The sequence below is a fragment of the Polypterus senegalus genome, chromosome 4, assembly GCF_016835505.1.
Source record: "Polypterus senegalus isolate Bchr_013 chromosome 4, ASM1683550v1, whole genome shotgun sequence".
Lineage (NCBI taxonomy): Eukaryota > Metazoa > Chordata > Cladistia > Polypteriformes > Polypteridae > Polypterus > Polypterus senegalus.
The window spans coordinates 80345782-80359665 of NC_053157.1; the positions used below are offsets into that span (position 1 = coordinate 80345782).

Below are 13884 nucleotides of genomic sequence, written 5' to 3' on the forward strand. Positions count from 1 at the left end.
TATCTTAAAGTAAAACTACCCACAATTGTGAGCTTAAAAAAATTAAATTGCAGTGCTCATCATAAGATCAGAAAGGATATTATGTTAACAATTTATTTTATAGATACTGCAAAAATGCATCTATAACTCATTTACTATGTAACAAGACCTTAACATGCTTTTTTTGGGTCTTAATTACACTTGCAAAGCATCAGTAAAGTGCTTATTTATCTCTGTAATGTGACCTACTAACAAACACTTTGGAGTGGTTTGAAGTAGCTTAAATTAAACACATTTCTCGTAGTAATACATATATAGTATAAGATCTGTGCATCCTTCATGCTAGCAAGTAATTTTGCCATCATGTCAATATGCCACACCACACAGAGATAAATAACCAATCTACTGATGTTTTATAAGTGCTATTAAGACTGAAAGAAAAGTTTGTTAATGTCTTGTTACTTAAGATTAAACAAATAATAAATGATGCAGTGCCTAAACTAAAGTTTTACCAATATTCTTAATAAAACACTCTGCTACAAAAGTACAAAAAACAAGATAAGAAATAGGAAATTCTTGGATAAAAATTTCATCTGGGTCTACTGAAAGAATGAAAATAAAAATGAAAATTGCAAAGTGAATGTGAATCACAAGAAAATGCATCAGTTCCTCAATGTCTAAGACATGAACTCTCCTTGGGAAATCAACACACACATATCCCTAAATCTTAAAAAACACTTTCTAAGCTTTCAGCAATTGAAATCCAATGAACAGTGCTCTATGCTCCTGATAATTATTATTAGGGTTAACAGTTCAGTTAAATTGATGCAATAGCCATCCTTTTTTTGAAAGCCCTAATTCTGTTATTCAAGGCAAGAGCTAATTATGGACACCACTACATCAGGGTACACTCTCATGCATACTAACACTCATTTATACCAGGCTAATTTGGCCTCAAACATCTACCTAACAATACAATCCTTTGGCATGTGGGAGGAAACCAAAGGACAGAGGAACCCAATACAAACCTGAAGAGACTGCATATTGCACAACATGGGGCCCTGAACTATAGATAAAAGTTCCAACCACTGTTCCACTGAAACTTAAATCCAGTCAAAATTACAGTCTTTCACTTGTTAATAAAATTTTGAATTGATCTGATAATTCAGGGTTGAATATGGTGTTATTCATTATCCTGAAGAGAAGTACTCTTCATTATAAATCATATTAACTTTTTCAGTGTCAGTTGTTTTATCTGAAATAGCACCGCAACTGATGATTCTTGTTATGACTTACTTTAAATAATTGTAATCCTTATTCACAGTTTCCCATCATCTGCAGCTTTGGTCTGTGTCCAGTTTGCTCTGCAGATGGCGCCAGCTCTCCAAGTTTTGTACTGGCCCTTAAATTTAACTGGTGAGTTGCTTACATGAATGAAAAATGGATTTTTCCCCTAAAAAGCATAAATACTGTATGCATGGTATCAAAAAGCAAGATATATAAAACATGTTTGTGTAAATTAACTTAATTAATTTATTTTATTAGTGAAAACTGTATGTTCATTTAATAATTTCCCATGATAATACTATGATTTTCATCATTAATATGTTGATGTAAAAGATTTGGATCATCTGAAAGTTTTGCAATTCTACTTGCAGTGTGCTGCTGCCCTCCATTCCACTATCACAGAACTAAACACTATTGTTGCATCTCTGCTCCTAGTGCTTAGGTGCATGTGAGACCTGGGAACTACTGTAGGTATGGTGGTGGGTGCATCTCAACTAGGGCAAAGTTCTGCCTGTTAAATTATGACATAATTTGTATTCAATAACATTTCTAAATTTTAGACAGAAGCTATTATGCTGCAGATATAATTGTCTCGGCTGCTTCCCTTCCTTCACTGACTGTTCCAGGTCCTGGATCTTCACTTTAAGGCTCACTCACTATAGTTGCTCTGTAACACTGCCACATCCTTTGCCTACACATTCTCACCACCAGCCCTGCCTCACACTGTCCTTAGAAGGTGGCTCACTATTGCAGCACTAGTTGGAATTCACGCAACTGTGATGAGCTTGCCAATTTCATAACCTTCCCTGTCACTGGCTCTGAAGAGGTACATGTGAATGACAGAATTCCAGCTCATTCTGTTAATGACTCCTTAGTGACTTATCATTCCCAGACTAATGCAACTTGTCAACGCTGTTGTATTATTTATTAATTTTTTTTATATTTGGTTCCATACATTATTTCTTTTCTCAATTTAAGTCAGTGAAATTTGTTTTTGTTTAAGTATTTTAAACCTGAAGCACAACAAATATTAAAAAAAAAATCAACTCTAAGTGCCCTTGCATACAAGCCCCTCCAAAAAGAAGGTGCTATACAGAGTAAAAATAGAAGAGTTTTATTGCAAAATATGATTAACACCTTACTTAAATTTCTTAAAAGCACTTTTATAGAAAGATAATTGATTAAGAGCCCCATACCATACTAAAATCATATTTCACAAAACAGTGACCTTTTTTAATGTCCAGTAGGTTAAGATGTACAATTTAATTTCAATATATAATGCATATTACATATCAGTACAAACCATTCTATATATACTGATGGCATAAAGAAATATAACACTCATTAGACTAGAATTTCAAATTTCATTGCTGAAATAACAGTAAACAAATGAGAATTAACAAACAAAAGGAAAACAAAAGCAGTTCAATAAAAACAGCAGGAACACAATAACTAAATGTTAACAACATTCATCTTCATTCTTTCAGTATCTTGTGTGACCATTCTGGCGCATGAAACCAAATGAGTCTGTGAATCTGCAGTTGTGTGATGCTATTCTATTCCTGCAGAAACACCTGATTACACTGCTGACCACTGGCAGGCAGAGGGTCATATCTCCAAAAAGTGCCCTGTTGGTTTAAGATCTCAAGAGAGGCAAGCCAGGGCAGCACCTGCACACTAGTTTTCCTCAGGTCAGCTGTGACCATGTCTGCTGTGTACGTGTGTGTATACCCTAGCATTGTCCTCCTATATGGTCAGATTTAGAGGAGGTGTGAGCAGAACAGCTCAGATAGATCACTTTACTCTAAGGCCAAAAGCAAAGATTCTATCAATTACTTTTCTGTCATTGATGGCAGCTTTGTGTCTGTCAGCAATTTCAAAAGCAGCTCTTCTGGCAGGTCTCAAAGTCTCTCGGATGGACATGTCTGATGTTCTAGTCCTACTTTGGTGTGGTTACTTGAGGTTGACCAGATCGAAAATGGTAATCTGACCTGCTGGTTTGCTGAAACTTTGTCTATAGTCGAGACACAGTGGACTGGCTTAATTCAGTGTCTGGCAATGCTGGCACATGACATGCCTGCCTACAGTATTGGAATTGTCTGCTTCCTCCTTGTTTCTGGTCACATTCTGCACAATATGGTATTTTTTCTTCTTGCAGCCTAATATTTCAATAAGGTCTTCATAAAGGAAAATATCATCAGGAGACCTTGGTTAAAAGTTTCAATTAATTAGCCTTTGTGTGTTTGGCTAGTCACAGTGCCACCCTCCACAAGCTGATTTGCTGTCCAGTGAATCTAAATTAAATTAACATCATTTTGTAAAAGTAGACTATACTTTTCAAATATGATGCATTTTTTGCCATCAGAATACTTTCAGTCAAAAATTGCCTTACAAACATAAACACATAGCAGTATGGTGGTTCATTTACTTTTATTGAATGACTTATTTATTTATTGTTAACCATTGTTAAACAGCAGTGCACACATATAACCCCTTGAGTCACCTACTTTTATAAGACACCATTTAGGAGTTGGTTCATTCTTTGCAACACATATTATCTGTGCTGAAGTACATACATTGCATATTGACACATGCACTATATACTTAAACATACTGTCAAGTTGAGTTGGGGAGCATGCACTGGTACACTACATGACGAAACAACTCGAGATTCCGGTTTGCAACCCCCCAGGCAGACGCAAGTTCCAATCCCACCCTCCATCTGCTGCAGCCAGGTGTTACGTGGGCGACCCCTTGGCCTGGTCCAGCCACTCGGGTCCCCAACAATGAGGATCATACGAGCTGGATCACCCTCTGGGAAACGCGCTATATGGCCGTAGTGCCGTAACTGACGTTCCCTCACAATGCAGGTAATGTGCCTCATTCGGGACTCCATGAGCAACCACTCATTCGACACAAAGTCAAACCAACAGTACCCAAGGATTTTCTGGAGAGACACAGTACCAAAGAAGTCCAGTCTTTGTCTCAGGTCACTGGATAGCGTTCATGTCTCGCAACCATATACAAGACAGGAAGCACCAGGACTCTAAAGACTTGGACCTTCATCCTTTTGCATAGATATCGGGAGCACCACACACCCCTTTCCAGTGACCTCATGACCCCCCATGCTCTCCCAATCCATCTACTGACTTCACAGGAAGAGTCACCAGAAACATGAATGTCACTGCCAAGGTAAGTAAACCTCTCAACAAGGTCAACACTATCTCCACAAACAGACTCACTGCTGGTGGCTGTGCCCAAGAGGTCATTAAAGGCCTGGATCTTGTTTTTATCCAGGACACTTGCAAACCCAGACACTCAGACTCCTCACTCAGTCTCTCGAGTGCCACGGTCAGAGCCTCCATTGACTGTATATTGAAAAATATCACTATATAATAAACTACTGTACATATGTTCTAAACTGAAATGTTATCTCACACACTGTACATTCATACATTTAACAGTGCACCTTTATTGAACTGATTGTTAACAGACTTGGCATCTGGTTAAAGTTACTTAATTTGCCAATTACTGTAAATTAACAAAACAGCTGAAACATCAGAAAGCCTATGAATCTGTGTGTACTTTGTCATAATTATTTTCAGAGAAGTGTTTCAAAGTGTAGGCAATTTTAAGAATTATCTACAGTTGGTCCTACATGCTTCATACAGTAGACTTCCCTGATCTTTTACAGAACTCCCAAACACCATCTCAAAGAAGTTCTTTGCTACAGCAGGTATTTCTGGAGATACTGCATTTTGCTTTTGCTTGTGCCTCCTACTTGCCTTTTACTTTCTGGTTACCCATTTTGTTTTAAGCAAGTCCTGCTTAGACTGTTATCCAACCATCCATCCATTATCCAACCCGCTATATGCTAACTACAGGGTCACGGGTAGACTGTTATCAAATTAAAAATTTTATTTCTTTGCATCAACAGAATACTTTGATTAGTTAATAAATCAATCAATGAATTGATTAACTGAGTAATTATTTATTTTACTATTTACCATTGCTTATAAAGATATGTAGTGTTTTATAGAAAACCTTTCAATGGACATGCTGTGATTTGCCAAAAAACTTAAATAAATAGCCTTTTTCAGAAAAATGTTTTTTTAGATTTATTTTGCAAATTGAATATAGGTTTAATAAACTCATAAAGTTTATATTATTAGTTTTCCCACTGCATTTGATCACAACAAAAAAGGGAAATTTTTATCGAATTGGCTAAAGCTGGTATATAGCATTTTGCGATTAAATTCTTTACGTTTCCTTAAATGATGTGATTTGTACCAGTTTTCCATGCCTCCTCTGCTTATAACAAAATGCATCAATAATATTTGACTGTTTCACATAAATTATTAACTAAACATTTTATCTAAAGCTGCTATTAGATATTTTTAACTTTTAGAGACACCATGTAATGGAAAACCCAAGATTATAGGTGGATTTGTTACCCCAGACAATAAGATACCATATATATGCTCAATATCTGATCACATGGTGAACCCTGTAACAGAGAATCACTATGGCAAAAATAAAGTAAAAATAACCAGGATTCAGTTTTTGGTATCTGGTCACTTAAACTATCTCAATGGATCAAGAGTGTATAACCCAAATTGAAAGAATAATAATGTATGTAAATACAACATTTATTGACAGTAGGCATATCTGTTTTTGAGTGATGTACGATTTTTGTGTTTGTCCCCCCATCTACGTCATTTTATTGATATGGATTGCAAGCAGTGTTACTGTCATTGTGAGTACAGTCAGTGGTGTATCTGTTCAAGTAAGGATGATGGTGGGATACAGAAACTGTGTCCAAAGTTAAATGTAAATATATCATTTTAGTGAGGATGTTGTGTTACTCACACTTTGAAACCATAATATTGCAAATTGAATTACTTATATGAATGCATGTTTCGCTTTAAATGCAGTTAAATTTATTATTATATAGCTTTCTTGTGACACAAGGCTGAAGTTTATTTTTATCCAGCGTGCTTTTTTGGTACTGACACCTATTGCTATTGTATCAAAATCCTGTAACTTTTCTGTTGAGATCAGGAACTTCAAGGAAATTAAATAAATTTGATTGCCTGATTCTGGTTGTTTTTCTTCTACCATAGAAAACTAAAGGCAGTATTTCTTATCTAGTGATCACATCAAAAGAATATATAAAGGAAATTATTGTTGTAAAAGTAATTTCTATTTGCTTATTTTACTGCTATTTTATTTAACATTTTTCTATTATACTATACATAATGCCTGTTTTTTGAATTTCTTTGATATTTGCAAAGTACAGTACTTTCTTTATATGTATTAAAATTTCTAAATTGTGTTGCTCACTTGTAATTTACTCGCTGAGTCATTCAGTTTACTTCAAAAGCGAGTGAGTACTGGTCAAAACTAACTAAAAAGAGAGCCAGATAACAGTAAAGAAGAGAGAGTGGACTCAGGAAGCACCGTTTATGAAATAACATGAAGTGCCTTTTACCAGAGCACTCACTTACTGTTGTTACTTTTTTCTTTATTTCTTTGATTGAATCATACTAACTGGATTGTTTTGCTCACATATTTAACTCATTATACCTTGAAAAAACTGCAAAACATGACAATAGAGTGGTGTGCTTTTAGATTACTAAAAGTAAATTACCACATAGGATGTTTTATTAAAAATATAATGCAATATAATTGCATTTTTAGTTAATTTTATATGTGAAATATTACCATCTGTTGGTCCTTTGTGGTATTGTAGTTCATATAAATATGTTAATATTCCTTTTAATTGTCACCCATGCAGTCAGAGGTAACTTGGCAGAAGGACACATACTGTAGTTGTGTTTATCCACTTAATTCTCATTCATCTGTTTTCTGTTCAAGACCCTTAAAGAATCATCAGTTTAGTATTCTTTTTTAGTGTATTAATTGCATGGTACAATATTTCCTACAGTATATTAGAAGAGTTTAAGTTATATATTTACAGTTGTAATTTCAGTTTAATTTTGACATGTACTGTTTGTTATTTAAGAGAGAAAGATGCTGTCTGTGATTACAATATTTCATTTTTTTACAAAGTTTCTATTTTCTCTAGATTAATACCTAGATATTTTTTTCTCTTTCAGTATTATACCTTTTCTCAACTGCTGTATTAAACAAGTTAACCAAACCAAACTTCTCTGGTGTATCAAGCAGCAAATGAGTTTAAATTGCCTGTCAAATTGTATACTGGGTAAAAGAAGGATAGAGGAATAGAACAAAGAAAGATGAAAACAAGACACTGATTTTCTCTCTCCTAATGTATAAGGTGGTCCAGGTCTAATTATGCAATTTTTTATTACGCTATAACTTATTAAGTTTATTACATAGAAAATCAACCGAAAAATCCTGGACCATCCAGAAGTGTGCGAACAGACGACATAAAGAATCGTCCCTGCATAAATCAAAGTCAACCAGACAATCTGGATCTGCATAATTAGATCTGGACCACCCTGTAGTTACTATACTTGCCTATAAATTTAGATCTTAGTCTGTTAGTCTTTTGTTATTTTTTACCAGGATTTGCACTAACCAATTCCCAAAGTTGAGATGGTAGAGACTTTTTTCAGTAATACTGTAATGCTTTGGCCACACATAGTCTTGTCTTTGGCAGCTGCTGAAAGAAAAACTCACTTTGTCTTCTTCTTTGTATTTTTGGTGGTTTACGTTCCTCAGAAAGGTGTGTTCCTGCCTGCTACTGTACTGCAATGTGAGGAAGATAGTACAAATTTAGATTCTGCCATGCAAACTGTTTTTAACTAAAAATTAAACTTACAGCAGTGTATGCCTTATTTGACTACTAAAATCCCACTCTCACTCCAAATGCTTCTTTACTTTCTATTATACTCTTGAAAATTATTAAACATTCTTTATAGTATAGAAGACAAAAAATAATCACATGTCCCACCATTTAAACTACCCTCTTTACTTAAACTATCCCCTTTATAGTGACTCTGGGTTGCTTGACTGTTAGGGATGGACTGCTCTTTAGACATGACATCACAGTCTGGAATTCCTCCAAGTACTTTTCTTCCCTTCTTTCCAAGACATCCTCCAAATATTTCTTCCTGCAAAAAGCAGAGCATATTTTGAGGAATCTGGAATTCCCCATCTGTTCCCATGTGGTTTCACAGTATTCTCAGTTTTTGCATCATGGTGAGGCAAGACAAACTGTGATAATACAGACACCAATTCTGTTGCAGTCATGGGATCACTGCATTTTTGCAATCTGCTGCACTTGATCCTCTTTGAATGAGTCTGATTTGAAGAAGGATTTAATTGAATGTTTGTTTTACAGGAGGGGGGCTTTTTTTGCAATATAACGTTTTCTGTTCACCTTTTACTGGATTTCATTACTTCTCATCTTTTCAGATTTATTTTTCTTTGCCTAAATGTTTGGATAGTTCATGTAGAATATTGTCTGGCACTTGTCATCACATGGATTGCACTTTTTTTTTTACAGATCTTTATTTGGATATTTAAATCATATGTTAAGACAAGTTTGCCATATTTTCTAGGGGCTCTTTACCTGGATTTTTTCATTAGCAGCTGGTGACTGGATTGCCTTTTTGGATTGTGTTTGTGTTTCATAACAGTTTGCCATGTGTTATTTCTGAGGGATATTGGGATGGATTTTTGTGAACAGCTGTATATTATAAATAGTTGAATTAATACTTTTGGACTTTTTACCACTCTGTAGAATGTCCCTTTTAAAAACATTAATACATTACTGTTCAGCATTGTGAATCTTTGTGCCCCAAGGCTGCAACAAATTACAGTATAAACTAACTGTGGTCATGCATTGTATTTCATCTTTCCCTTTATCCCTGTATTTAGCATAGTGGCTCTGTGAATTTAATCCAGGCCGTCACAGTGTATGTGTGTATGTATGCATGTATGTATGTATGAACTCTTCACATTCTTCCTGTGGACTTTCTGCAAGTACTCTACAGCATGGATCCTTCCACTTTCCAAAGACATGCAAGATAGGTTTATTGGTGACTCTAAACAAGTGTGAGTGTGGTCTGTGAAGGACTGTTCAAGATTTTTTCCTACCTTGTGCCCATTGTTGCTGAGATAAGCCCTGGCTCCCTATGAATCTGAACTGGAATTAGGGGGTTTAGAAAAAACATGGATTTTTATAAGAGTACACTACCAATTCATAATTCTGAGTGAAATATAAATTTAATAGCTAAAATAAATCTTCTGGCACATCATTCTCATCATTGCTCATCACAGATGTTCATTCTTGTGGCCATTTTCAGACTATTGTGTGCTCAAGGTAAAAAAAAAGGCAAGAAATATGGTATGAACAACACGGCTCAATAGCTGAAAAAGCCACACTCAATATGAAATAGTAAAAGACATCTACGTGGGGTCTTTTGTTTACAGGGGGAACATTGCAGTAAATATGTTCCTGAGATTTGTGGTCATTGTTTTCCTAGTTACAGGCAGAATGGATTGCAACCCTCTAGTTACCCATAGTGCCCACTAGAAGGCATTGACTCTCACAAAAACAGATTATAGTACCATACAGACTTGTATGGCTTAGAATCTACATTGCAAATGCACATAGAAATTACTGTTGATACAAAAAAAAACTGTTAAATCAAACCCAAAATAGCACTCTGTACTACTGAAGTGTTATATTAATTTTGTAAAGTTACTGCAGCTAATGTATTACTAATTAGAAACTCTGAATGTCCTTTAGTAGGTGGCTTAGGGCTGTTGATCTCCTGTGAACTTGGCCAAAACATAAATATGGAACTATTGCAAAGCAGTTTTGAAAACATCTGTAAAAGAAGAAAATGAACCTCACAATCAAAACGTTTTTTTTTTAAATTTTATCTCACTTTAACTTCAATGTTGCCTCATTTAAGCTGTTTCTTAAAATTAGAGAATTTTGTGCTGCCTCATATAGCTATTTAATTTAATTAGCAGAGGAACTTGATACATTTTCCTAAAATCTGCATATTTGTATTGGGGGTTCAGGAGTTAGCACTTCTGTTTTACAGGTTCAGTGACCTAGCTTTGATTAATGGATTTGTCACTTTCTGTGAGGATTTAGAAAGGCTTTCCTATGACCAAGTGGGTTTTCTTTGAATATACTGGTTTCCTTCCTCAAACAAAAGAGTTCAGGTTAGTTGGCAACTATAAATGTGCTTGGAGTGACTGAATATGATCCCCTCGGGATCAATAAAGTATCTATCTATCTATCTATCTATCTATCTATCTATCTATCTATCTATCTATCTATCTATCTATCTATCTATCTGCACTGCAATAAACTGTCACTTCTGAGTTACCAAGAAAGGCCAAGACTCTCTGTGACCATGTAATTGAAAATGGGATAAAGATAATGGGGGAAAAATTGCAATGTTAAAGAAAACACTCTTCTGTATAAACACTGTTTCAAACATTTTCCAAGATATGTAGTATACCAGAAGCTTAGCATCATGTCTTCACTTTCTTTATTTTGTCAGATTTCATATCACTCAAGATTTCAGTTCTAGTCTGTCTCCAGATTCTCTGATTCCATTACACTCCTTAAGCCTTTATACTGTATGTTATATCATCATCATGTCCACCTCATTTCACATTTCTCGTTCCTTCTTTGATTCTCCTTTCTGTTGCATATGCCCTTTTTTCCACTTCCTTATAATCCTTATTTCCTTGTTCAAGCTGGCTCAGGCCATACTTTACTTTCAGGTGTAGAAAAAAGATATCTAGGTAGAATTACATGGTCTCCTACTTTATCTCTTTTCTAAAGATTTTTCAGTACGTAAATACAGTAAGTAGTAAAAATTAGTCCCAAGATCTTCACTTCTTTTGTCATTTCCAGGAATGTTTCAGGGAGAATCCTGGCACTTTCTTAACAACTTTTTTTTACTGAAGTCTGCTCTGTCCATTCCATTATCCTTTAGAAACCTGAAGCACACAGCATTTCACAAACTTGGACCTTTTCTTTTTTACTTTTCTGCATCCTTTTCTCTTCAATGACATTTTAATCTTCTTGCACTTTATGAAACATGCCAAAGGAATTGAATACTCTGTTGTAATACTTTCTTTGTTACTCTATTACTGTAGTCGCCCTTATTTGCCACCATATTGATCTCTAATGAATGCCTGATATAGTGGTTGTCTTGCAGTACACCCCTCCTCCAGTGCAGTATGTGACCTCCTTTGGAAAAAACATAAACACTGGTAGCGGCCAGCTAATCGTCTATCTTTGTTGTTGGCTAATAGTTAACTTTCCCAGCATCTCTTATAAAAGGTTCTTGACTTTCTAACAGGGTATCAGCTTTAGCATTATAAGTAGGCAGATAGTTTCACCCTTTAACTGCTATTTCTTTGTAGTTTCTACCTTTGATCACCCCACTCATTTTATACCAGTTTGCCTATTGTGGTTTTCACTATTTATTTCTGACACATTTATTCATTATAAGCGGCCACGGGGATATAAAAAAACACCTCTTGAGTTTATTAGATTAGATTATAACAAATAAATTATATTGATTTCAGTTTAGATACATACAGCAGCAGAAACATAAAAAATGAAGATACAGAGTCACAGGACAAATAATATAATAAATAGATAAACAACTATTGTGCAGAAATAGTAAAATGAACAAACAGTGAGCTAAAAATATTCGGTATGTGACATCAGGAGGAAGCATTGAATTGCTTGATAGCAGCTGGCAGAAAAGATCCCCAGAGGTACTTCTTGGCACTCTTTTTAGGAATGAACCTGTGGCTAAAAGTGCTCCAAGAGAGCACCTCGTGGAGGGGTTGTGGAGGATTTTTAATTATGGTATCCAATTTTGCCACCACTTTTTTTTTTCTGGGTTCTCATGGCAGAACTTCAAGTCCACAGTATATACTGTATTTGAACAGTGGAAGTCATGGCATTATTGTTTTAATTCTAATCTTAAATTCTGACTATTGATAAATGACGGGGCTCCACGAACCTATAGACACATACAGTATGGCCATTTTCACAATGCAGGTTCAACTAACCTGCATGTCTTTTAATCTTTGGAGAAAACCGGAGCACAGGGAGGAAACCATGTGGACGTGGAGAGTCTACATTAAAACGCAGGGAACTACTAAGACGGGATCGAGCTAATAAAAAAAACCAAGAGATTTGTATCTATGGGTTTTCAGTGCTTATTAATGTATCATTATTGCATTTTGATTTTCAAGTATACTAGCCAAATAGCTTATATGATGTCCATTCTAAAATTTTCTTAATCCATTCTCCGGTGTTATGGTAGCCAGGCTAATTATATGGCATAAAGCAGCCTTGGACAGGGCGCTAGTTCTCGCACTCGCCCTAATAGGGGCCAAATAACCTAACCTGGACTGGTGTGTGGAAGGCAACCCACATACTCAGGACACGAAACTGGAACCGCAGGGCTCGATTTCAGGACGTCGGATCCATGAGAGCAGAAATGTTACCCAATGGGCTTAAAAGTATGATCGAGCAAGGACACACCGCTCTTCTTCACTCTTCCCCTCTCTTAGCCCTCCCAGATATCACGCAGCACGCTTGCTTGTTGATACGCCTTCAAACTGGCGGTTCTGATTGGCCTCTCCTGTGTAGAAGGAGCCAGCATGTCTATTTTTTTTTGAATACACAGACACGTGTAGCGTAGCTTTCTATCGTGCTGTGATCACTGCACGGCTGATGTCAGAGAGGAAGCCCTGAAGGTGGACCTGCGGTGCGGTGACCAGTGGACAAGGTAGGTATTGTGGTCGCGACCATCTGTAAATGCGTGTCTGCGATGGTCTCGTTGAGCCTGGGTGTGTTTCTTTCGATATGTCGCCGTGTCTCAAAGCAGAAACCGAGCTAACTAATTCTTCTAATTGTATATTTCCAGAGGAAATTGTATGGATCGGGAGTGGGATTTGGGCAAAAGGAAAAGGAATTATGCGGATTAGTTATATGAATGAAGGGCACCGGGCAGTGGAAACGAGGACCGCATGTGTCCCATGCGGGCTGAAAGGTTTATATCATGTTAAGGCAGGCTTGTTTATGGTGTTCAAGTCTAAATTCATTCTTCAGTAATAAAGAAGAAACGTATTGACTTACATATATTTTTCTACATCCGCATGGTCTAATTATCTTCGTAATACTGTGGTACGCGCCAAGCTTATGCTTTGTTAAAAGTAAACTTTGTCTGGAGTGAGAGATAGCACACACGCCTGTTTCCCGAACTTAAACCTTAGCGTTATTAAACAAAAATAAAACAATAATTTACAAAATAGTGCACCACGAAGATTACACTAATTTGAAAGGCAGGCGTGTTAAGCTGAATACAAAGTACGAATTCTTCGCATTATTGCTTGGCTTATATTAAATAGAATATTTCACGATTAATTTCGCAATTATTATGTTGATAGGCAGGTCTGAAATGCGATTCCTTTATTTTTCTTTCTACGGCATTTGAATTGTTAGGTGAATTGGACCTTTAGCGATTGCAGTTACTGCCCGTTCAACCCCCCCTCAGTCCGACCTGAAACACCCTCTGATGCCGGCCCCTTCTTGGAAACTGGAGAGTTGGAATTCTATCTACTACGCTGCGA

The 13884-nt window shown here is 36.1% G+C and overlaps 1 protein-coding gene across 6 annotated transcripts in view; it reads left to right on the forward strand.

Annotated features, from left to right (window-relative positions):
- The window catches only part of slc7a2 (solute carrier family 7 member 2), a 324691-nt gene that overhangs the window by 21909 nt on the left and 288898 nt on the right, over positions 1 to 13884 (forward strand). For 3 of the 6 annotated variants that reach the window (XM_039750942.1, XM_039750937.1, XM_039750938.1), the window contains exon 1: positions 12861 to 13040. The exons of 1 other annotated variant lie outside the window; for it this stretch is intronic. The gene's annotated coding sequence lies outside the window, so the exon portion shown is untranslated. Of the gene's footprint in view, positions 1 to 12860; positions 13041 to 13884 lie in introns of those variants that run through there. 2 more of the 6 variants (XM_039750932.1, XM_039750934.1) reach the window with 1 other exon arrangement.